The 26,449-nt window shown below is 36.7% G+C and overlaps 1 protein-coding gene across 1 annotated transcript in view; it reads left to right on the top strand.

Annotated features, from left to right (window-relative positions):
• The first annotated feature begins 473 nt into the window (after nucleotides 1-473).
• Nucleotides 474-26,449, top strand: part of LOC145678610 (solute carrier family 53 member 1-like) — a 189,376-nt gene continuing 163,400 nt past the window's right edge. Inside the window, exon 1 of the mRNA XM_081748958.1 lies at nucleotides 474-942. The gene's annotated coding sequence lies outside the window, so the exon portion shown is untranslated. The remainder of the gene's footprint in view (nucleotides 943-26,449) is intronic.

Below are 26,449 nucleotides of genomic sequence, written 5' to 3'. Positions count from 1 at the left end.
GTTCGTGATTCTAGGAAGAATAGATAGTAGAATCACGAACTACAAAGAATTAAAGGGCTGAAAACATAAAGTTTCTTCGAAAAATGAATAAAAGCACGCGTCCGATTTATCGGACGCTGTGCACTAATGGGTTAAGGCATAAATATATGTTTAGATAATGCAAACCTCTGCTTTAAATTAATAAAAGGCAAATTATTAATATAAGCTTCATGAAAAAATAATAATAAAGATATAAAAGGAAGTCACTTTTCATATCGTTGGTGGTTTATCTTGTATAACAATTACAAAGTAAACAGCAAAATTCTTATCAGAATTAACGTTTTCTTAAAATAAAAAATATCGATTTTATTTTCAGTGTATCTTTTACAAATAGTCGAAAAGCTGCTGCTAGCCTTAGTTGAATGCGTATCGACAGATTAACCTTCACATTTAAAAATGGAAAGGAAAACTACTTCCCGCTGACAGAAAATCCAAGATCACCTTGCAAAATAGTACAAAGTCTAGAATGTATGCGCATATCTGAATGGTTTTTCGTTATCACCTACATGACGTCAGACACACAAGTCGCAAGAGACAAGCTGAGAATCAACAGAAAGAACTAAGTAGTTAGTCGCAGTGAGTTTGTGTGTGATTGAGTGTGGAGTGGGTGTGCTACAGGCACATATAATCGTCGTAAACAAACAATTGTGTACGTCCGTGAGTGTTATGTATTTATATTCATATTTGTGTTTGTGAACGGGACTCTCTTTACGCCTGTACTGTACGTATTTTTAATGGACTGAAAAGCCTACTTAGAATAAAAACATGAAAGTAAAACACAGATGAGGAGTGAAAAATGTGCAGTCGTGTTCGTTAATGTGTGAAGTTATTTATTTATTGATACCAACGTATGTTGTGTCTACTCACCGACTCAGCTCATTTGAGTTAACGTATCAGCAACATGTAAGTCTTGAAATATACACTTCCTGTTTTCCTATGTAGGCTTAGGTATAAAGAGTTATGAAACAACATGAAATATGCATGGTTATTTGTTGCTCAATGATCAGAGGTAGGAAAAGTAAAATTGCTTCAAGTTGAACTAATTTATTTTCCGACGTATTGCTCTGTCACTCATTACGTATAATTTTCCATATTCCTCTTTTCGTTTCTGTTCTTTCATGTTAACTAGGCATCTATAAAATAAGGCTATTTGATGTATTCAGGCCCGTGGAGTAGGATTCACAATTGTCACAATCGAAGTGGGAGAGACAAAAGTGAAGAAAAGGAAAAGATCTCTTCACGGGAGAGGGGTGCTTCGGCATAAAGAGTTCACGTGCACATCCATATTATAAAACTATTTAAGATTATGGATACCAGGGGCGCCCCCACGGAGGGGATCCATCGGGTCCTGACCCCCTCCAAAGAAAACTTCCGAACTCAACACATTTGTATACATTCTCAATAATACTAGGGGTTAAAGTGGATCTGAAAAGGTGGGGGGACGGTAGGTAGCGGGATGACACCACGCCGTTCCCCCTGTCTATCTTTGCCCATTGTAATTTTTTTAGGAACTGGGGGGAGGCCGTACATATATTTTCGAAGTGGAGGAAGGCGTGTCTCCGCGTTCTCCCGGACTTTTACCCCTGAATAACACTATACCTGTTTAAGAGGGAAATGATTGATGTAGTATGAAAATTTAACACACTTCCTCTGTACTATTTCTCTTATAAAAACAATCTAAGCCTGGTTCTATCATTGATTCTGAAAATATAAGTGGAAGTAGGGCTATTTTACAAATACTTATCGTCTTTTCGGGTGCACAATAATATCCATTCAATAGTAGGCCTAGTTAGACGTAGTGGCTTGTAGTATTAGACCCCCCAAAAGCTTGGGCCCCTCCCAACAAAACTTTCTAGATGCGCACATGGTGCATACCATGCCCAGTTGTAATTTTAAATTGTACACAGGGTGGGGATGAAAAGTAGAAGACCTATTACCGAAATGCTGATAATACACAGTGCATACAATTAAAGATATGACCCCAGGGGGCTCAAGGTGAACAGAATTTTCACTTGCGAAAACGGGATGCATACGAATCGGCTACGAAAGGGGGGGGGATATCTGACTTCCAGATTGCATTTTGGGACTCAGCAGTGTTCTCAATTTACAAAATACACAAGTAAAAGTGATAACACACCGTTTCTAACTTTGCGTGTACTATACAACAAATAACGGTTCCCGATTGCAAGTCCTACCCAACAATTCTTTTAACTAAACTAGTTGAACACTCAGAATTCCCACTCAATTCTCAGTTGAACCACGAACGCTCAATTCCCACTTGAAAATTCAGAAGTTCACGGCTGAACCTTGGCAACGAGTGTTGGTACGGAAGGGAGAATTTGCATTGACGATTTATATTTTGAATAATAATTTCGGGACACCTAGGTCATTTTTACTTAAAAACGGGACATTTAGGCGCCCCTTCGACAATCAGAAAAAAACGGGACAATGGTTGGAAAAAAGGGACTGTCCCGGCTGGTTACCTTGAGGGGGCATCCTTTTCTTCGGGCCGCTCCTTTGAAATCGTTACCGCTGACCACTAGTTTAGTCCTTAATTACCTCTGACAAATGTTAATTACATATCAATTACATTATCAAATTTGCCTACTTCTGATAGTAGTGTTACCTTATTCAACCCCAGTAACTTATTCTTTGGGGGAGGAATTTCTCCCAGGATTTAGCACCCATTTGTGTGGTCAGAGGCGTTATTTGTGTTGAGCAGGGGACAATATTGTGCCCCATGAGTTTAATCAATTGTGTAATAATATATAGTGAAATACGCGAAACTATATATATCGAAGAGTCTCCCCCTCTATTAAGCAAAACTTAAAATGACGCGCTATTGCATGTAGTGCTTGCTTGGGCCCCGGTCCTTTGGATTCTCCGAGCTCCGTCTTACTCAGTAGTTCACTTCCCTGTATTGACAACCAGACCAGATACGAATTTAACAATGATAGGATTATACGAAGTGAGAAGCCTAACGAGTTCTAACCACAATTGTGTAGCCCAGAATTCACCCCATGCTACATCTCTGCTTGGGATCACTTTTTGGTCTAGAGCAACGGTCGCCTCTAGACCAATAAGTGATCATTGTTATAACTATTATTGCTTCTTTATTGTTACATGTTATTTCATAAGCTACCGTACCGTTTTTAAATCCTACTGTGAGCTACCAATTAAAAGAACTAGAGCCTGTCTATCTTAAGTGTGCCCACGGAAAATATGCCAAACATACTTCGGCTCCACCCCTGCCACCCTCTGACGGAGGAAACTCTTCCTTTCCATAGGGTAGAGAAGTGAACGACCTCCATTGCGTTGCCTATTTGCCATTCAATCGTTTGCTCTTGACGAGTGAAGTTAGTAGGCTATTTAGAATGGGTAACTAAACAGAGCAGAGCGAAGTCCGTGAAATAATTCAGTGTGGCAACGCTGCCACATCCACCAATTGAAAGATCTCGGCCGCACCAACTTGTCCCTCCTCTTTCGAGGGAGGTACGGGAAAACACACATCGACAGCAGCGCCAGAAGGGGTACAGTTGAAATAGAAAGGCTCTACCAACTTTTTTTAAAAAAAATGCGTCAGCGCCCCCTGTCGTTAGCGTCAGCTCAGTGGAGGAATCAAGGTTAACCGGAGCGTTAACGCGATCTATCGAAAATGTCCTCCGAAGCTACTAGTAGCTCGCAATCGACGGTTTGGCGATCATTGCTTCTAGAGTCTAGACTAGTGGTTCCAACTTCGGAGAATCATCTGGGGTGCATGAACAAGGGGGGACAAGCTATGATAGAAATAAAATGTGAAATTATGAATAAAAGACAACTTGCAATAAGCATTTACACTTTAGCAAATTTCAAAGCGCTACGTCAGCGTTTCCCAACCTTTTTCAACTTGCGGCACACTACGGGTGTAACTTGAATTCTTGCGGCACACTCATAGATATTATTATTAGTAGTAGTAGTAGTAGTAAATAGAAAACACCGTGGTAATTTTTTTCTGTGATTACTGATCTTCTCACAGAGAAGAAAGGTCGATCACTAGTTTTCCCCCATTGTAAATCATTATACTTATTTTTCATTGTAATTCAAAAATTAAAAACAATTCCAATGAAATATAGGACTCAGGTTTTTAAAAATACACTATCTTTTTGAAGGCTGTATCCAACCTTTCACTAAGGAAGATCACTAAATAACAAACGAACAAACAAATCTCTTGTACTTTTAAAACAGATGGAGGTAATTTGTATGTTTGCTTTGTCGAAAGGGTAGAATGAGATTTTAAAATTTCGAGTTATGAAATAACCTGTAACAATAAAGAAGCAATAATAGTTATAACAATGATAATAAATACTTTTTTGAACATTAAAAATATACAGACAAGTAACACAGTGTGAAACTTATAATTTATTAACATGGTTAATATACGTCACAATTTTTAGATATTAATAAAATTCTGTTTTCGAAATACAATCGGTGTAATAGTAATGTAGCCTATGTATAGTCAATAATATATTACAATTACAGTATTTTTTTCATTGTAGAGGTTCATAGTAATGTGAAATACAAACACACATTTTTCCTGTCTTGTAATTTGGTTGCTATATAATTAATAATTTTGTTTTCATTTCCTCGCGGCACACCAGAGGCCCATTCGCGGCACACCGGTTGGGAAACGCTGCGCTACGTATTTGACATTTTGTCTTTCATATTCCTATTCAAGATTTCTACTTTATTAAAATCTAAATAATTATGCAAACCATTTTTTTTACAACATTATCAAAAATGAGTACAAAATGTTATTTCAGTGTATAAAATGAAGTTCAAAGGCTTATCAAGTAAGGACAAATGTAGGGCTGGCCCTAGTCACTTTGCCGCCCCGTACAATTACATCATTTGTCGTCGTCTTCCCTTTCTTCAGGAAGAACAAATCTTAAAAGCCACTATTTTAAGTATGCTACCCCATCATGAACAACGAAGGGGGGAAAGCACTCGCACTCAGAAAGGTCTAAACAGTACAATCCCGTACGTAAGTAATACAATCTCATTATGTCAAAGCTGTTATGTTAGTGAAAGACAAAATAAACACACCTGCAGAGGAAAGATGGTAATTTTTTTTATAGAATTCAATATCGAGCTTCAATCTCAATATATCACTTTACAATTCCAGTACAACTAGCACTTTTATCTTTTTTGATTTTTGTTCTACTCTGTTAAAAAAATTAAAAAAAAACTTTTTCCACCTTCAGTGATAAGGAACTTGTTTGTGACAAAGACAAAACTACCGGTACCTTCCATATCAAAACTGTGGTAACCAATTAAATGGAACAGGCTGTTCGAGAATTATGTTCTTGTATTTGACAACAGTCAAGCAATTTATGGTGGGACAGTCCCGCAACCAGCCACAGAGGTTTGGAGTGAGCATAAATAAGATAGGGGGCCAAGTCATTAAAAATTCTCTTATAAGTATCTAAATTGTGATTTTTGTATTAATAATAGCATTTTGTATTGAGGTCTGAAGGGGCCATGAAAAGTTTGGTGGGCCCGGCCCCCTCTAGTTACGGGGCTGTGGTGGGATTTGTTTGAGCATTGATTTAGCACTGTCCATGTGACCTTAAACTAATGCGACCTAAACATGGTTTATGAATGTAGTATTCAAATAGAAGATCAGTTTAGTAAATTTAACTACCATCATCATAAAGTCGGTATCCAACAAGAAATATTTTAAATAATAAAGTTATGACAGATTTTGCCGCCTGTGCAAATGCACGTGTTGCACATATGGTATAGCCGACCGTGGGCAGAGGAATAACTACTGTACTGGTTAACATTGCTTTCCCTTCACAAGTTTCTTAATATTCGGTGAGAAGTGCGACAAATCACACATGAGATCACTTTCCACTTCCAAACGGCTACGATACTTTGATTTTATTGTGGTCAACGTCAAAAATCTCGGTTCACAGAGGTAAGTTGCCAAGAACTGAACAAAAACTTTAAGGCTTCTGCTACGGCCAATGTTTAAGACTAACTACTTGCATCATTATATTCATATACCTTATGTGCGCTTCCGGTAAGTAATATAGTATGTACAGCATTTAGCATTTCTCATTTGTACAAGATGTGCTTTATTCCATTCTGAAATGAGAGACAAATCAATTACGCTTCCGTTACTTAAACTCATATCTCCTGCAAATCTTTTTTTTGTTTTTTAAATCTACTTTTGGTCCCATCATTTGAACATAGCCATGTGCTGCTACCTTTGGGTAAACAGGCAGGAAACAAACCCAAAACTCTTCCAAAGACGTTACTAAAACAGTTCTTTGGCACATGAAGGGCACTTTAATTCAGTTGTTTCCTCCCAAATTTAATGTGGAAGTAAATTCACATCAATGGTAAAAGGTGTTCTTGCTAATTTCCATTTCCAGTCTTCTTCATACCAATCAGGAAATTATCCAGTGGCGGATTTAGCCCGGGGCCTAGGCCTCCCAGTTTTCTAAGTGACAAAAATAATTTAAGCTATCATTTACGTTTTTTTTTTTTTGAAGTTTATAATAAACTCACGATATACCTATCATAAACTGGGTTCTGGCAGCCCCCGCCCAGTTTTTATCTTCTAGATCCGCCTCTAAAAATATCTCTTAAATTCATCATAAACTGAGTCTATGTGTGAGTTGATATTGTCTCTTCACAATCTTAATCACACTCCTTATTGTCAAGAAGTTCATTTAATCTAGGAAAAAGTGGCAAAACACATCGTGAAAAATTGGGTAGACAACTAATACTACACATGCACACATATTATTTATACAGGGTGTTAATGAACTATACCAACGATCTTTCACATCAAAATAAGAGAAAAAGTTCATATGGGTCTGTGGGGTAAAGTGCATAGTTTCAGAGCTAGGGCTGTCCAAAATCGCGAAAAGGCCAAATTTCAAGAGGCTCTATTTCGAATTCGAGAAACAGTGGATGGTGGTCATTATTAGCGTAAAGGAAGTCATGCATACGCAGTACAAAATTGCACATTTCATCAATGTTCAATGAGTGCACAGAGTATTCCCTGCAGGATGAAATTCCCAGACATGCCATCAACCGAACTTTAAGATATGCTCTGACTTTATGATTGGTCCAAAGTAGGCAAACGATAACTTTTGATAGCAGTGAACGCGGAATCTTTTGGCACGATGTCAGAAGTGTTAAGAATCGTCAGAGCACCGTCTCTCCTACTCGGGAAAACGCATGGTGCGATGTTTTCTTTCACGCTTATAAGTGAAGAAAACGTGAAATATACCGTGGCGAAGTACATCGCATCACACGTTATTCGGAACACAAAAAAAAAAAAAAAAAACATAGAGCTGCCGGTTTCAAATACTTCTGACGTCCCTCGGAAGCATTGGATGTCCATTGTTGTCAAAGCTTACCTCCTGCTTATCTGGACCCTCCTTGAAATCAGGGTATATCTGAAAACTCTATTGAGAGCATATCTGAGAATTACATCCTATTGAAAACTGATGAAATATGCACTTTTGGATTGTGTATTTGTGGCTTCCTTTACGCTGATAACGACCACCATCCACCATTCGAAATTGGGCCTGTTGAAATTGAGCTTTTTCGCGATTTTGGACAGCCCTAGCTCTGAAACTATGCACTTTTCGCCATAGGTTCATATGAACTTTTTCTCTTCTTTTGATGTGAGGAATCACCTCTTACAGTTTGTCGGTATAGTTCACACCCTGTATATATATAATGAGGGACCGGATTTTAAGGTGCAAAAATGTGGTAGGAAAGAGGGAATAAAAGATGCTGAAAAATCATTCAAAAAGGTGCTAATAGGATCTTTATTAAGTTCTATAGTATACAGTTATGTGTACTGAACATTATTTATTACACCAGCAAATATTGTTAAAAGCTTGGCTTTAAACATTTGACATATATTGCAAAATTGTTTTATTTAATCTCAAACGTGTACAACATTCAACATTCTTGTAATAAAATTGTGGTTAAAACCAACTCGGTATTAGGGAAAAAAAAGAAAAAAAGAAAAGAAATTTAGCAATATTGTGGCTTGAGAAACCGTTACATATTACTGGATTTTCGGAAACCGGTTATACTTGATTATGCACAACATTTCTATGTTTTCGAATGTTAATTTCAGTCGCTTGGAGTTCAAGTGATCCTTAAAAATTGCTCGACATCAATAGAAACTAGTGGTGCATATCTTGTAAGCACATGAAGCTCAGTTGAAGTTGCAAAGGTTTCTGCGTCCGGATTGTTTCGCAGATTCAGTTCAAATTTGTCCCTAGAAAATCCGTCAAGATTGCGTCTAAATTTATGGAATATTATATGTAAACCAGATTGAAAATAAAACATATTGTTCTGTCCAAATTTAAAAGAAAAAATAGAAAAAAAACGGACAATAAATGTGCTGAAGGCTACGAGAAGTAAAATGAAAGGGGAAATTTTATTAATTTAGCAAAAAAGGTGCAACATTCACGAAAAAGGTGCAACAAAGTGCGTTCATTTCAGTTCGTTTTATGCCCGTTTTGTTTAACAACTACATTTTTAGAAAAGGTGCTGCACTTTAAAATCCGCTCTCTAATAATGACAATTCCTATAGAGAGTGTGGGGTAGTAATGCCCTTCATTTCTAGCAAATGTGGTACTATTCGGGAGATTGAGGCTTAGGAGGAACAAAAACACTAAAAAGAAAAAGAGTAAAGATCTATAGCAATCGATATTGAAAACTCAAAATACAGTATATAATATGAATAAATTATCAGGAATCGTCAGCGACGGCCTTTTCATAGGACGAACCAGGCAATGGCCAGGATCCCCGCATTTCAGAGTATTACTGTTGATTTATTTAAATATTTATAGCCAAGTGCGCCATTTAACAAAGTTACGAAGTTTACAAAATCTTAATTAACCCGATTACAATTCCATAAGTAGCCCATCTCCAGGACACCACAGGACGCACCTTGAATAAAAAAAACTTTTCCATTATTCTTTCCATCAGCGTCAGATTTCCGACTAGACAAAGTGCCTAGGAACACAGAACTCAAATGGGCCGCAAAAGAAAAATCACAATGATTTGAAATAATTTCATCATCGGACAACTTATCACGCACTGATGTAGTGGAGGGTGAGGGTCTTCCAGCCATAAATTGAATAGAGACGCAAGGTGCCTAAATCCTACTGGCCCCCATCTACGTATATATTCAGTGTAATAGTGAGTTCCGTTGTCCTTAATTTATCCTGTAATATCCTTGTAGCTAGATGGATAGGATTGTAAATTTCAAATCGTATTTTTTGATCAGCCTTAGGCAAGCGACACTTTTCTGCAAAGGCATAGCAACGTAAAACTAAAACATTAAGTTTATATTCCAATACTAGCTAAGATTGCTTTGGTGTATACGCAATTAAGAGGGAAAGAATCACGTTCGCAAGCATCAAAGTTGGCTGAAAATTATTTTATCGTAAGCTATTAAAATCCATTCATTGACTTGCAGCAATAACAAGAATAGTTTCTTTAAATGAGCTACCAACGATATTTTCGAAACAGCTCTCCCCGCTGAAACACTGGTTAGCGCTTGCGTCTTTTATGCACGTGATCCCGGATCGATTTTTATTGGGAGAGCGTTAAAAAATTGAACGCATTAAGGTGGTTCCAATTGCACCGTAATTTAAACTCCGTGTTTTATATAGCCTTGTTGCTAAAAAGGGATGCTAAACTTCAAAGAAATTTTCGAAACATTTTTCATAGCAATTTAATAATATAGTCAGAATCGCCTGCAGGATTTTTTTTCCAAGGGGGCAAAAAACTAACACATATGTGAAGTTGCGAATGTACACACAGTGATACACATAATACTTCATGTAAAACAGTTATTATCGACGGACACTGTATAACTTTATCAGCCACTTCCCGGTCCACTTTATCCGAAGAAACCAGATCCTGACGGAGAACCCGAGTTATTAAGATTTCCGCATTTGCTTCAATTTGAACCAGGACGAGCAAATTCGCACTTTGTTTCGTCGACCGTTCTTTCGTGATTTATTCCGATATATTTCGAGGACAACATAGTCACGTCTGGGAAGAAAATTCGACCAGAACTGACCTACTTAGTAAAACGAAATAACTCGGGTTAATCCGGGAAGCGGTTAGCTACAACAATTATACTAAACACTGTAGCGGTTAAGTAAGGAGATCCAATATGTTTTGGTATATATGGTATATCTCGAAATTCCAGAGGAAATGATTGCATTGCCTCTGCTGCGTGCACCTATGAATGGAATGGAATATAAACACTTGCACACAGAGAAAAAAAATCGCCGTACTCACCTCACTTCTATTTGTCAAAATGTGTTTTAAAATATCATTCTTCGAAGGCACGTTATAACAATTTAATATTTTATAGAGGATGATTTAAAATAAACAAGAAAGTAGCAGTGTTTCTGTACTTACTAACCTGCCTTAAAATAAACTAGATTGACAGCCCTGCAATCAGGGGCGGATCCAGGACCGACTTCTGAGGGGGGCGGTGGGTTATTATACTGCTACTTTTAAGGGCTCCAAAGCTTGGGATGGATTGTATTTATATATATAAAATAAGAAAGTTTCCTATTCTGGGGGGGGGGCGATCGCCCCGATCGCCTCCCCCCTGGATCCGCCCCTGCCTGCAATAGACAGAATCCAACTGTCTTTCGAAGAATTCTACACAGCGATTATTTGGTCTTTCATTTCGCGCGCGACTGGTACTCCTACGCTTCTATAGGTTGATGCAAGAATGGTGGATTGAACACAGTGTTGCCAGACACGGCAAGCAAATTTACACACACCTTCCGTCCAAATTGCACAATTTTACACACAAGCTGGAAGAGAGTGCACACAACATTACACAATACATAACTACCTATCTATAACGTTATATTATGTCTAATGACGTACATACCTATACGTACACTCATGTCCAAAATGATTGTCGCATATCTATAACAGGCTTGTTGTGCGAATATATTTGGATAATGATATCGCAGGGTACATTTAACACTCTTACTATGTGCATAATTGGCAGAGACATGTATGTGGCAAATTTCATGTCAAAAGATCTGTAAATAAGAACAATATAACGAAAAAACTTTTCTTGTCCATTTAGCAACATTTTGATGTACTCATTCTAATTTTCGCATTTATAATTTTTTTCTATGAAATTTAGCACAAATATACATTTTCCGATTATACACATAGTAAGAGTACTAGAAGTACCTTGTGAGTTTATTATCCAATTATACTCGCCCAACACGACCGTTATAGATATGCGACAATCATTTTGGACATGAGTGTACACTGACCAGCCATTGTTCAAGGATTCAGCGTTGGATTTATTATTACTATTATTATTATTATTATTATTATTATTATTATTATCATTGTAAAACCGTTACCTTCGCACCCATTGTCACTTTCATTTTACTTTCAACTATGCGCGCCGACTACGTGGGTGCTCCAGGGCTCCGGCACCCATAAGATTTTTAGCTTGAACCCGGGTTTGAACCAGTTTCTCTTGCGTTCAAATCAGTCGTGTTGGAGACTGAGCTAGGGCAGCCCCAATTTATTCTTATAGTACCAATATATTTTACTTTCTCACAGCACAGGCCTTTATGGCAATGTTCATAAAATATTTTAACTAAAAGTAAATAAGTCAAACATCGAGACTTTCCTGAAAACATATAGGCTAATATGACCCGCCTTTGATATGCACCCACATAAATGTTGGAAAGTCTGCGCCATTGCTTTCAACGTACTTAATGTTTTTAATTGGACATCGGCCACTCTATCGTTCATCTGTTTGCAAAATGGCATTTTCTTCACAAGTGGTGAGAAGACAAAACTTCTTACTACCTCCGCCTCATGTTTTGGCCAACATTGAGGGTAACATTCATTCACATTGCTTGCTTGAACAAAGCGTCTTTGCTTGGGGATGTCATGACACCCGCCTCTGAAAAACAATAAGTGAGGTACCAAGGAAGCAAGATAGGTTTTATCATACTGTAGAGAAAATAACAAGAGATTAACAATTACTAACAAATAACTTGTTATTTTTCTCTGTGGTTTTATTGCGCTGGCCTGGAGTCAGGCGTTGAATCTCGTAGTTTCTAGAAGGCAATTTTTAGGGAAAAAAATAGTAGAAATAATGAATATTTGAATGAAAGGAACTTCTTAAAAATCATCAATAATCAAAATTTTTAATTGTGCCAAATTACACACAACATGCACACATATTGGCATTACACACAAAATGCACAAACAGGTCAAAATTGCACACATTTTGTGCAATTACACACACATTGGCAACGCTGATTGAACATAGGAATAATGTTCAAGGTTCCGCTAGACACTGGGCGATCTGTCTTCTTGCATGGAAGCAGGTTCTAGAAAAGGACCTAGTTTCAACGGGAAACGAAAGAACGGAAAAGAAAATTTTGATTTAGGAAATAATCTAAACCTAGTTCATATAAAATTCTGAAGAGTAGACGCTGTCTACCCTGGTTCCTCTCAAGAACCCCCACTGCAATGAAAAGATGAAAAGTTGGGCGTAAAAGCATTCAGATGGCGTTTCTATAGTAGGATCTTTTCCGTGCGAGCTCTTACCTCGTCAAAAGAAGTTATGTTCTTGTTTCTATCTTTGAGATTATTTAATATTTGAAAAAAGTCAGCAAGATACGTACGAAAAAAAAACAAAAAAAAACAGATACTCATCAGTAAAAGAAGTATACTGTTCGTCTTTTCCTACACTTACGAAAAATATTTCCACATCTGACGTTAGCTCATACATAGAAATGCAAGGGCTCGGAAAAATCCGGCTTTTTTGGAAAAAAACTCTGTTTTTCTGCTTCGCTTTTTTGCTTGGGAAATTTTGGGCTTTTTTCAAAATTCTGCTTTAAATTGATAAATCAGACTTTGTTTCGCTTCTCTATAACACAAAAAGTCATTTAATTAGTGGTTGATGCTGATAATAATATAAAATCTCGAAAATAAACCATGAATTTCGAAAAGATATTTCAAACAATTTTACTTAAACATATTTACATTATGAATTCCAAAGGATTAACCAATGTATCTAATAAGAAGTTTTTAACTTCCTATATACAAAAGTAAGCATGCTGCAAGAGCCAGAGTCTGCAGAGTTGGCAAGAGCCATGATTGTTTTTGAAAATGCCAAAAACCCGTTTTTGGGGGGATGTTTAAACCAGGTTTTTTAATTTAGATATTTTGCTTTATGTGTTTATATTACATATTCACAGAAATAAGTTTGTTTCACCTTGGTGTTGTTATGCAACAGCGGGGTTATGCTGGAAGAAGTCCCATAAGCTTAAAGAAGTCCGGTCAGTAAATGTCTTAAATTGAGAAGCTCCCGCCCTAGCCATCGGGAAAATCCCGTCATTACTTGAAATGTAAAACAATAACGGGAAAATCCTGTTATTGCTTTGCATGTAAAATTTAAAGGTCAACGTATCATAATCAGTACGCTAAAACCAGTGGCGGCTGGTGGGTTGTGGTTTCGGGTGTTGCAGTACGAACGATAAGAGACAGAAGATATAAAGTGGACTCATTGACTAGTCAGCATAACTTTAGATGCAAATACTATGTGACATGTTAAATTAAATAAAATTAATTAAAAAAAATTAAAAAATGCAGAACATTTTATCCGATTAATCACCTTAATTAATTAGTAAGTTTATTCTCCTCTCTTTGATTGGAGCAAATCTGTCTAATACATGCTGGTTGAACTCTGGTATTCTTATTGTCAGGTCTTTTTCGGTGGAAAGCATAACTAATGATGATAACCTTTCTTGGGACATTCAATTCCTTGAAAGTGTTAATTCTTTTCCATGTAGAAAAATACTTTTCGTCTTTTGCTGACGCCATAGGTACAGTTAATATTAATTTCAGAAGCTTTGTAGATTCACTAAATATTTTTTCTAGATTATTGCGAACGATTCATTCTAGCAAACTCAGTCCCTGACAGTGATCCGAATTCCTCTTCAGCATTAACTGAAGAGAGTTCGTAACAGAGATTAGTGTTATAAAAAATGTCCATTGAACACACTTTATTCACAGTTTATCCAGGAAAATTTAAAATGAATTGAGGAAATGTATCTAGTGCAAACAACATTACTGCCATAAAACATCCTGTAAATTTAAACTGGATTTTTTTTCTCGAACACTCTCCTAAATAGTCCTTTGCTTGTTTTGTCTAAGCCTTAATTGCAAGTTTTTCCTCAGTTGAAAGCTGGTCAATGTTTTTTGTAAGTTATTTACAAAAGTCACGGTATACAATTCATTCAGAATTTCTAGGTTATTTACAGAACTAAAGCACACATAATAAAATTAAATCTAATAAATAAAAACCAAAACAGTGATACAAAAGAGGTACTGGTATATGAATTCCGAATGTCACATATTCACACATCAACACACACACACATGTGCGTAAAAGAAAAAAAAACTACATTCCAAATCACCCGTTTTGGTTGTTACGCAATGCACGATGAACACAATATACTTCCACATGAGGCGAAACAATGTTTATCAATGTCATATGTTCTGGAAAGGAAACCTCGAAACCCGCCAGATGTAGGATCAGCATGTATACCTAACAGAAGGTAAAAGTCGATGAACATCAAAATAAACAGCACTGTCAGTTCTACACCCAGAAATGTGTGTTGGGAGGGGTTCGATACGTCTATGCAATATATACCTTTCTTATTCTGCATCCGAAAAGACGATAAGTAATAACTGTCACCTATATTCTTAGCAAAAAAAAATGATAGAACAATTGTTTTTAAGAAAAGAGAGAGTACATGATGAGACGTAAAATAAAATATTTAGTCTACATGAATCGTTTCTCTGTTAAACAAGTATAGTTCGTTAGGAAAATCTACAAATGTTAGTCAAGTTTCGAAATTTTTTGGAGGTCCGGACCCGGTGGACCCCTCTCGTGGCTACGTCCCTGAGCATTGCTAACTAGTCCCAAATTCAATGTGGCATTCCCCATCATACATTTTTATGTGGAAATTATCAAGAGTATAAAATATACTTATTTTATAAAAGAAATATGTATATACTAAAATACTAGGCTATGCACAGAGGGAGGGGGCGATTCTACATACTGACTTATTAATATTTGAATCACAAATTACTGTGGAAGAAGCCTTCATTATCAATATAAGTAAGAATTAACTTGTAAATGCGGGTCTACTTTCATTTGTTTTCTGCTCTACTAGATATTTTCTTTCTTATTTTGTAATTCTACAATCACTTTTTTAAATTGTCATTATATTGATTTGCTTCAGTATGATCCTGTAATTTAAAAATATGAATGCATAAAAACAAATTCCAGTTGTTAATTGCTAGTGAAATAAAATTTAGAAATCTTATTTAGCGCGAAAAACCTTCTCGTTTACTGGAAACTGTGCTGTGTTGCAGAAGCACTGCAACGACCAGTCCCTTTAACTTCTGAGATAGGGGAAAGGAGACTTAACATTCGCTCCAATTCCCGCGCTGAAGGAATCTGGTCGTTGTATGCTCGCTGCAACACAATATAAATTAGAGACTCTGTGACGGATTATTTTTCGCTTTTTAAAATGGATTAACGGAACGGACAGTTACAGAAGTAAAAAAAAAAATATGTTATTTAAAGTGTATATATGCGAGTATTAAAAAGTATTTTCCTGTTCTTTACTACTATTGATAATAATATTTTTTTCTTGAAATACTTTGGTCGTTGCGCAACGCTGCAACACTAACATTAGCCGCCACTGGCTAAAATTGAGGTATTAAACTACAAATTTAGTACGTAGATATCATTGAAAGTCCAATCCAAGCTAATGTTGGAAGGTACGTAGGCAATCGATAAATTTTGCCAATTTCTATCAATATACTTAAGCAATCTTGGCTTCTTTATAAAACAACAGGCATTTAGGCATGCAGAAATATACAATTTGGTTTCGTTTCGTATGTTTAGGCTTAACATCTATATGTAATACCGAGGTTATCAAGGAGAAGACTTTCCCTTAAAGTGATATCCGAACCGCTACTTGGTTTACGCATGAAAGAAGGGTTGTGGTTCGACCGAGAATTGAACATGGGACACCTTGATTAAAAGGTGAAAGGGAAATAAAACTAATGCAGGTGGTTTGATATGTGGAAACGTCACCATGAAGTTCACACGATTCGCATTTTTCGTTCTTTTTATTATTTTTTTGGTTTAAACTAGTTATTTAAAAAAAAGTTGGTGTAAACCAGCCAACCTTAAAAGTAAACACTTCTTTTTTTTTTTTAAAAAAAAAATACACAATTAACTAGCAAAATTGTATGTAGTATTTTTACTCCAAAATATTCCTTACCCTCTTTTTGAAACAAAATAAAATTAAAATAAAACATAAGAGAAATATTAGGCTGCACATCTAGAGCGTTTGGTTCTGTATATTCTTGAAATTCTACAGTTAAGTTTTATATAACCAGGGGTGCCCACAAGGGGGGCTATGACGCAAAGTGCGTCATTGAAATATTTGGGGGGGGTTAAAAAATCTGTATAAATATGTTTGAGAGTGTGTAAAAATTAATCGAAAAGAATATTTTTTTCATGGAAGAACACCTACGGGTAGACAATTGGGGGGGGGTGCGTCATGGACATAAGGGGGGGTGAGCACCACTGATATAACCACCATCACGGTTTACCCAATCCTCAAGTTTTCTTAATTTTTAACAAGAGGGATTCAACATATCATTACGGAACTCCCTCCCCCCCCCCAAAAAAAAAAAGACTACGGAATATATTTAAGTTAAGCTAAATACAACTGCACAACAAACATGACTGAGTGGTTAGCTTTTGCGCTTCTATCGGGAAGTCCGGGATTCAACCCAGCATTCGACCATTCTGACAAAGCTTTTCTTCATTCCATCTGTGAATGTAGAAATAGTGCGTGTACTGTGAGTTGGCCGAATTCCTTTCTTATTGTTTTTAAATCGTTATTATTACTAATTAACAGCAGTAACGGTTTTGCGAAGGTTAGGGGGGCGGTCTTTTGGACTGAAGCCTGTTCCCCAAAGTTACGGAATGTCTGCAACAAACGAAATATCTATTAGTTATGCCTTTACTCATAAACTTTAAGCTCCCGTCAAATAAAAATTACGAATGTTTAGAAAAACTAAACATTAGTAAGAAAAACCCTTCCCAAAATACTTTTCTAAATCCGCCACTGATTCTCAGTATAAAATGATCCGGAAGATTATTCTTAAACATATAAATGAAACGAAATATTAGTTATGCCTGTACTCATAAACTTCAAGCACCTCCCAAATAAAATTAGGACTTTTTAGAAAACGAGACAATCAGAGAAACCCCTCCTAAAGTACTTTTCTAAATCTGCTACTGATTACTTGTATAAATTGGTATTCAAGGTTGTGTCTGGAAAATTATTGCCAAATCACTGCACAGCTACAGTATAACAGAAATGTGGAAGTACGGTTTGACGGATATATTGAAAACGTACGGTTTGACGGATATATTGAAAACGTACGCTTTGACGAATATATAGAAAAACGTAAGTTTAACTTAGAAGCTAGAGTACTAAGCTCTTAGAAATGAAACACGGATGATCTAGAGAAGAAAAAAATGTCGATAACTCAAAAGTTAAAATAAAGTTAAATAGCCTCTAAAATTGCCCTCAAATACTACATTCTTCATGTTAGCTTTAATTCGTAAAACATGTGCTCCATCCATCTTGATGGTGAATTTCAGAGCGAAATATGGCATTTAGATCATGGAATTCTTATCTAACTATATGCTATATATGCTATAAGAAAGCTATTTAGGTAGAAAAATCATGAAAATGAAAAAAGCCAAAATTTCCAAAATTATCGTTTTTTTCCCAAAAAAAGCCGGCTTTTTATGTGAAAAAAACCATCGATTCAAAAAAGCCGGCTTTTTTGCATCTCTACTCATACAGCATATTTAACATATTACTTTTTCGATAACCGATGAATTGCGGTATGGAAAAGTAAAGTTTTATGTTCAGCACTGACGTCATCACACAAAGCTTCAAAGGGATGAGTATTGAGAGCACTTGATTTTACAGAATTCACAACTTTAATAACCAATGATAATGCCTGCTTCAGGTTTTCTAATAAAGTTTTTACAGATGAGGTTTAGGTATGAATTGGGATTTCTGTTCTTTGCCAGATTTATAAATCAGACCGCGAATCTAAAATTACTGGAGCTCCATCAGTCATATTCCTAAGCTCTGTCCCAAGCAAACCATTTTCTAAAGAAAGAAAAAAAAAACCTAGCAGAAAAAACATCAGAACCTTTGGATGATGTCTCCAAACTTTATGAAAATAATATTTCTTCAATTAATCTTTTTTTTTTTCATTTACAAACCGACAGTACACTACAGTATTAAATTACAGCATTGATGTATGTTTGTGAAATCATCACATCACTGCAGGCCAAAAAATTGATATGTTTGATCTTTTCAAATACTTGATCTTTTAAATCCAAGGCCATTTCATTAATTCTATTCACAGTATCGTCTCAAAGCAATATTTTGTCATCCCCCCCTTGGCTTTCTTCCCTAAGCACAAATTTGTATCATTCATGAGTTTCACCAATAGTAGGAGCTTTTATATTTTTTCATAATCTTTTGATACTAGAAGAGAAAACTCATATGATGCTTACACCAGTCTAGTCGAGAATAATCTAAAATAGAGTGAGGAAAATTTCCAGACTACATATTTTTACCTGAGAATTACGGAAACAGCCTTACATCATATGCTACCATGTAATATTTCTAGCTAAAAATAGCGTGTGGAAATTTGTTTCTTTATTTCGTACTACGTTTTATAATCTAAACCAGAGGTCTCCAAACTACGGTCCACCACAGTTTATTTTGATAATATTGTAAAATTTACTAGGCAAACCATACACAATAATAATCAGATGCTTTTATATGACAAATTAAGGAACACAATAACTGACAGAGGCCTATAAAATGAGATTGAACATTTTAACTGTAAATAATTAAAGATATGAGATTTACCCTAAAAACTTACCCTACAATAAGTGATATACATAGGTAGTTCACATAATGAAATTAAACATGATTAATAAGATTTATGTAGATGTAACTTTCTATTAGGCCTAACAATTGTTTGCAGTTACGGATTAAGTTTACTAGTGGAAATTATCATCAGCTACTTCAAATGATCATAAGTTAACTTGGATCTGTAAATATTTTTGGTGTACTACCTTGATCAAAATGTTCCCCTTGATCAAGTAATCCCCACCTACTGAAACGAAACTTATGCCAGCGCAAGATCCAGTTCTCAAAACATTTGTGGTACTCGATTTTCGGTATGTCCATCAGATCCGTCTTCAATTTTCGTATTATCTCCTCTAGGCTGCTAAAACGCATTCCTCGTAATAATTTCTTGAGTCGATCAAACAGAAAAAAGTCGCATGGGTCTAAATCCGGTGAATTCAGTGGCTGCGGAATAATATTTGTTAGGTTTTTGTGAAAAACTCGCGGATAATGATAGCATTGTGCGATGCTGCGTTGTCATGGTACAAAATCAACGAGTTGTTTGTCCAGATATTCTTTTCTTTTTAGGCGAATTGCTTCAAGCAAACGCTTCATAACGCCCAAATTATACTCCTTGTTAACTGTCTAATTTTCTGGCAGAAAATCATTATGTACAACACCGTTGTAATCCATAAAAACAGTGAGCATCACATGCTTTTTCGACTGAAAACGGCATGTTTTTTGGTCTTGGCTGATTGAGTGCTAGCCACTTGTAAATCGCTTTTTTGTTTTCAGACCACCATTGCCGAAACAAGTTTACAATATTTCCAAGGTTTTTACACCATTGAATCCGATTTTAATGCAAAATTTAATACATATTTGTTGTTGCAAAATTAACTCCATTACAAAACTAGAAACATGCATCCAAATAGATGTACTCAACACTGTGTTACTTTCACAAATGGCAAATTAGGATGTTCAAATTAGCAGGGAATGTCGCTGACAGTTGTGGCAACCCACAGGAAAAGAAAAAGTCAAATCAGATGACTGAGAGCGCCACACGGTGGTGATTTCGGGCAATGACTTCTATGTTGGCGTTAAAAGAATTGTGAACAAATCTTGATGTCGTTTGCAATTGCATCAAAATCTAAAAAACGAGACTCAAAATATACTTTTAGAGCACCTAAAGCTTCATTGCAAAATCTGCCGAAAATTGAGTCTTAGTTTTCTGACTGAATGATTATCATGTTTAAAAATATGTGAACATTTTTTTAAAATTTGCATTGAAACTTTTTGTTTTTGTTGAAAGGACTTAATGTGAGTGTATAAATCAGGCAGAAGCTGGTTTTCTCTTCTCTTAAGTTAATGTCATTCATATGTTTGGTTAAATCTGTATAAAATCATAACTTCCATAACCACTCATTGTTAACTCACCTAGAGGACATTCTTTTCATTCATGAAAATTTCGATTATCGTTCGAAGCTAAAAAGAAAATCTCGTTAGAACTTTTCCGCAACCAAGTTAGCGTACAATATGGTTAGCGTACAATATAGCATATATAGCATATGGTAAGTCATTTTCTCCCATCTCTTCAGCTCCCAGAATTGAAGGTGATTGAGCGCATGTGATCTGATATAATTAATAGCTGACATTTTAACTCTAAAACTTCTGACATGTCAAACATTTTCTACACAAACACTGTTAATGAATGATGCAATGTACGATTGATGGTTTTGAAACTCCGTCGTTTTCTAAGACCTTTGATACGAGAACAACGACACCTTTATCTTTCTCGCACTCGTTTTTGCTACCATCATAGTGGTAAACTTTATTTTTTTCTGTGAATATTGTTTCTCTGAACAGCACTTTCAACTTCTTATACCTTCTCCAGTGATCGTGCCGTGAACGCTACGAACGTCGTCACACATTTCATAATTTTTTATCTATCCCTCGAATAAAAAGTAACAACTGATCAGTATCGGTAACATCTGTTGGCTCATTCAGGGCCAAAGTGAACCACTCTAAGTGTCGATTTTTGTCAAACAGTTGAGTTATATTTTCTGCAATATCATTTACTCTTCGAGCCGTAGGGTTTTCTGACAAATTGACGTTTTAAAATAAATTAGTTTTGTCTGAACACATTTTTTATGCTGTTGCAATCATGTAATCCTTGATTAATTTGCCGTCAGTAAATGGGTCCCCATGTTTCGGTATTGAATGAGCCACACGGAAACTAGCACGAATTCTGTTTCTTGTTCGTCATTTACTTTCTTAAACAGTTGCTGAGATTTCAGCCTGCTTTTCAATGATTCATACTTACCTAATCGTAGGTTTCCTGTAAATTTGGAGAAATTCTGAGAATGTTTAGTCTCATAATAATGTTTTAGATTGTATTCTGTGAAGGCTGATAATGTTTCATTGCCATAGTCTTATTACTTGACACTATCACGAAATACTAATATCCCCAACGTTCTTATATGTTCTGTACTCACTATCTATCAGGGTGGATTGATTTAAATAAGTGTGATTTAAATCACGATTTAAATCACTTGATTTTTTAATAAAAATCGTTGATTTAAATCGAATTCCAAAATAAATTAATTTAAAGTGAAAATAAGTAAAATCCAGTTTCTGTTCTGTTATTTTGATTATGGAAGTTAATCATCATAATACAATGAGACTCAAATATACAGTATAGTATGAAAACAAGTGTCATGCAGAGGACGATTAGGGGAAATCCCGTTTTGAACAGGTAACGGAGTAATCCTGCTTTCTTTTTTTCGTAACATTGGGTTTGGGTTTTAAAATCGTTAACTATTCCAACGGCGAAATCACCATCAACATTTAAGACGAAAATTCTTTTTTGTGCATGTCTGTTTGTTTGCTCCCAGATAATAGGGCATATTTAGAGGGGTCCTATCTCCTCTCTCTCTCTCTATTTTTTTTGTTAATTTTATAACTTTAGGCGAAATTTATGTATTTCATGCCGTAAGCTAATTTCTGAGTTTTTAAAAATAGGCCCCTGCTAAATATCAGTAACTTTTGTGAAAATAAGTGTTATTTTGATAATCGTTGCTTTACTTTTTCCTTAATGCTTAACCTTTTAAATTATATCACCTATTTTTAGGCGATAGGGTAGAATCTTCATTATTCAATTAAAAAGGTACCAATAAGGCTTTTTACTTCGTTTTCTTCAAGACTGGAGGCATTTTAGAACACGTTACATATGCTTTCACGTCTTTCTACGTTGAGGCATAGTGTGTGATGACGTCAGAAATTTAAAAAGACATTTTTTGTCATGCGTATTATTATTATTTTTGGCGGGTTACATTTTGCATTCAGAAGACTGAAATTTTGCACACTCGTTCAGTGCACCCCTTAATAATTTTCGGATGTTTTCAGATATCTGCGTGGAAACAGCTGGGTCCAGATGAGGGGAAATGTGTAAAAAAAAAAAAAAGAGGATATTTTTAACAAAAAATAGTTTATCGTGATTTTTCCCGCCTCAGATGGAGACATATGAATGGTACCGTTTGAAAGGCTGTTCTATTCTGAAGAAAATGATGCACGTACTATGCTCCTAGGATAAATAGGGATGTCTCAGGAAACTGTTACCTGAGATCCTGTTTTATACGGGAATCTGGGGTATTTGGGGAATATTATTTTTCGCGGGCTTACTTTTGCACCTACAAGATTGAAATTTTGCACATTTACTCAGTGCGCCCCTCAGTATTTTTCAGATTTGTTTAAGATCTCTGCCTTAAAACAGGAGGAGGGGCCCACAGAGGTAAAAATTAAAAAAAAAAAGATATTTTTAACAGAAAATTCCTTTTTTTCGTGATTTACCCGCCCCAGATACATGATAGAGACATTTGAAGGGCACCGTTTGAAAATTTGTTTTATTCTGAAGAGAATAATGTACGAATCATGATCCTAGGATAAATAGGGATGTCTGAGGAAATTTTTATATTACATCAGAGTCATCTGGGTCATTGTGGGAATGTCCTTAGCTCATTGTTAAATAGTTTCCTCACCCTTACTACTCAAGATAGAAGCTTGAAATTTTGTACACACATTTAGTACACCCCTTAGTATTTCCCACTTGATTTTGAGATCTGTGTGGTAACACAGGGAAATCCAGAGGGGATCAAAATTTAAAAAAAAAAGTGAAAAAAATGCCAATTACTCTCAAAAGTACCCGCTTCAGGAACATGATAAGGAAATGTGAATGTTACCGTTTCAGAAGCTGTTCTATTCTAAAAAGAGTGATGTATGTAGCATGATCCTAGGATAAATAGGGATGGTGCTGTAGCTGCTTGACTGAAAGTCTATAATTTACCTTTAAAAAAAGCCATAATTTAAAAGGGTTAAGAAACATTGTTTGGGATTGATATATGTTAACGATTGGGGATAATTAAAAATTCAACCCCAATACTTTCACTTAAATGGCATAATTAGCATTTAATACTAATTCCTAATGCTTTTTCTTCAGTTCGTAACTTGTATTATACGAGGAGAAAGATTTGATTTAAATAAAAAAAATCAACAAAAATGATTTTAAAAAAAATCATGATTATTTCCACCCTGCTATCTATCTTTCGTTTCATATAAATATGTATTTATACAAATTTACATAAAAGGCACGTTGCTAATTAATACTACCATAAACCGGGATTTTGAATAAATAGAATACACTGGTTTTATTTACTCACAATTAAACACTGTAATTTTTTTTGTTAAGAAACTATAGCCACAAAACATACACCGTAATTTGTCGCACCGTATTTCTCTTTTCAGATCGCACTTGTCGCTCCAAACTCTAAAGTTAGAACTGCCCTACTCTCGGTTGTCTCCTGTATTTATACCACGCCTCCTTAGTGTGCAGAACATACTCAAATCTTCCAGACAAAAGACCACAAAACAACTTTTCCGGAGTATGCTCTAGTTCTGTTACGTGCTACAAGATTGCGCTGTATACTTCGACTAACCGAGCATAATTGACGTGTTGCGTAATTCCGCCGCTCCCCACAAGATGGCTAGAGTATGTTAGTAGTATGAGCTGGGGACCGGTCAAAACCCCCACAGAAAAAAAACCCACACTCAAGAAATGTCAAAACGCCCACACAAACGGTCATAACCCCCACACAAATGGACAAATCTCCCAAACACACGAACGGTCATAACCCCCACAGCCAAAACCCCCACACTCAAGAAATGTCAAAACGCCCACATGATCGGTCATAACCCCCACACAAATGGACAAATCTCCCAAATACACGAACGGTCATAACCCCCACAGCCAAAACCCCCACACTGGTAATCGGTCATAACCTCCAACGAGCTGGGAACCGGTCAAAACCCCCACAGCCAAAACCCCCACACTCAAGAAATGTCAAAACGCCCACACAAACGGTCATAACCCCCACACAAATGGACAAATCTCCCAAACACACGAACGGTCATAACCCCCACAGCCAAAACCCCCACACTCAAGAAATGTCAAAACGCCCACACGATCGGTCATAACCCCCACACAAATGGACAAATCTCCCAAATACACGAACGGTCATAACCCCCACAGCCAAAACCCCCCACACTGGTAATCGGTCATAACCTCCAACGAGCTGGGAACCGGTCAAAACCCCCACACTCAAGAAATGTCAAAACGCCTACACGATCGGTCATAACCCCCACACAAATGGACAAATCTCCCAAATACACGAACGGTCATAACCCCCACAGCCAAAACCCCCACACTGGTAATCGGTCATAATCTCCAACGGTCATAACTCCCACACAAATGGACAAAACCAGGAGCGTCATTTCAGATTTTGCTTGGGGGGGCAAGACCCCTTGATATAAGTAAAATTTCGCGTTTTTCACTGATTTACTATTATTCTATTGATAAAACCTATATACATCTCAAACTCAGGGGGGGGGCAAATGCCCCTCCCTGCCCCCCCTAAATGACGCCCCTGGACAAAACAGCCACACATAGCAACGGTCACAATCCCCACATAAATGGACAAAACCCCCACACAAATGGACAAAACTCCCACACAATCGGTCAAATCTCCCACACTCTGAAATGATCCTGGTTGTATGTCTTGCCCTTGTACTTTTTAATAACATTTTTTATTCCACTTAAACCGATGTTGCAATATTCTTCTTGCACTGTTTTGTAATGACAGAAACACTAAAGTGGGCGTCGTAAAGAGCCGCAACAAAGACGTGCAATCACGATATTTTCAGAGTGTGGGGGATTTGTCCGATTGTGTGTGGGGTTTTGTCCATTTGTGTGGGGGCTTTGTCCATTTATGTGGAGATTGTGACCGTTGCTATGTGTGGGAGTTTTGTCCATTTGTGTGGGAGTTTTGACCGATCGTGTGGGCGTTTTGACATTTCTTGAGTGCGGGGGTTTTGGCTGTGGGGGTTTTGACCGTTCGTGCGTTTGGGGGATTTGTCCATTTGTGTGGGGGTTATGACCGATCTTGTGGGCGTTTTGACATTTCTTGAGTGTGGGGGTTTTGGCTGTGGGGGTTTTGACCGTTCGTGCGTTTGGGGGATTTGTCCATTTGTGTGGGAGTTATGACCGATCATGTGGGCGTTTTGACATTTCTTGAGTGTGGGGGTTTTGGCTGTGGGGGTTTTGACCTAGACCCTATGAGCTAGCCAGGTCTCGACCCTTGGAACTTACTTGTTAGTGGAGAAGTCAATCTGGCCCTTAGGCTAAAAAAATTGGAGACCCTTGTTCTAGACTCACCATATCTCTTTTCCAAATCTTAGTATTGTTTCTTTGTTTCACTGAAACTGCAAAATATAGGAATGTCATTATGCCATTGATGTGGCGAGTCTCTTAGTGTGGGATAATACGTATTTATAGCTAATTAAAAAGGTAAAGTCTTTGACAGCGTATAAATTTATCTCTAGGCAATACTCAGTACCGACAATAATGTACAGTCTTTTAGAATTGTATTCAATTACGAACGGGGATCACGGCGGCATGGTGGCTCAGTGGTAGGGCGCATACTTTTGGTGTGAGAGTTGTCTGGTTCGATCCCCGACCAAGTAAGTTTGTGGGTGGACATCATGTCCATGCGTTTTCTCGGTGCACTCTCGTTTCCTCTTACATTTTCATTCCACCGACTCTTCCATAATCATTCACTTGTCTCAGTCATTCGTCTCCCTTGGCCTAAAGAGTATAAACGTGGAACGTTAAACTGAAAGATTTTTTTTTTACAAACGGGTATCACTAATTTCAAATTGGGAACTAATCTGAAGTATCTGTGTACTGCATTTTAATTTTGTTTATCTTGGGCAAATATAAGAATGAG

This window comes from Thermobia domestica, chromosome 2 (genome assembly GCF_964235325.1).
Source record: "Thermobia domestica chromosome 2, izTheDome1.hap1.1, whole genome shotgun sequence".
NCBI classification, from domain to species: Eukaryota; Metazoa; Arthropoda; class Insecta; order Zygentoma; family Lepismatidae; genus Thermobia; species Thermobia domestica.
Note: the sequence above shows the minus strand (reverse complement) of the source record. Positions and strands in the feature narration are given on the sequence as shown.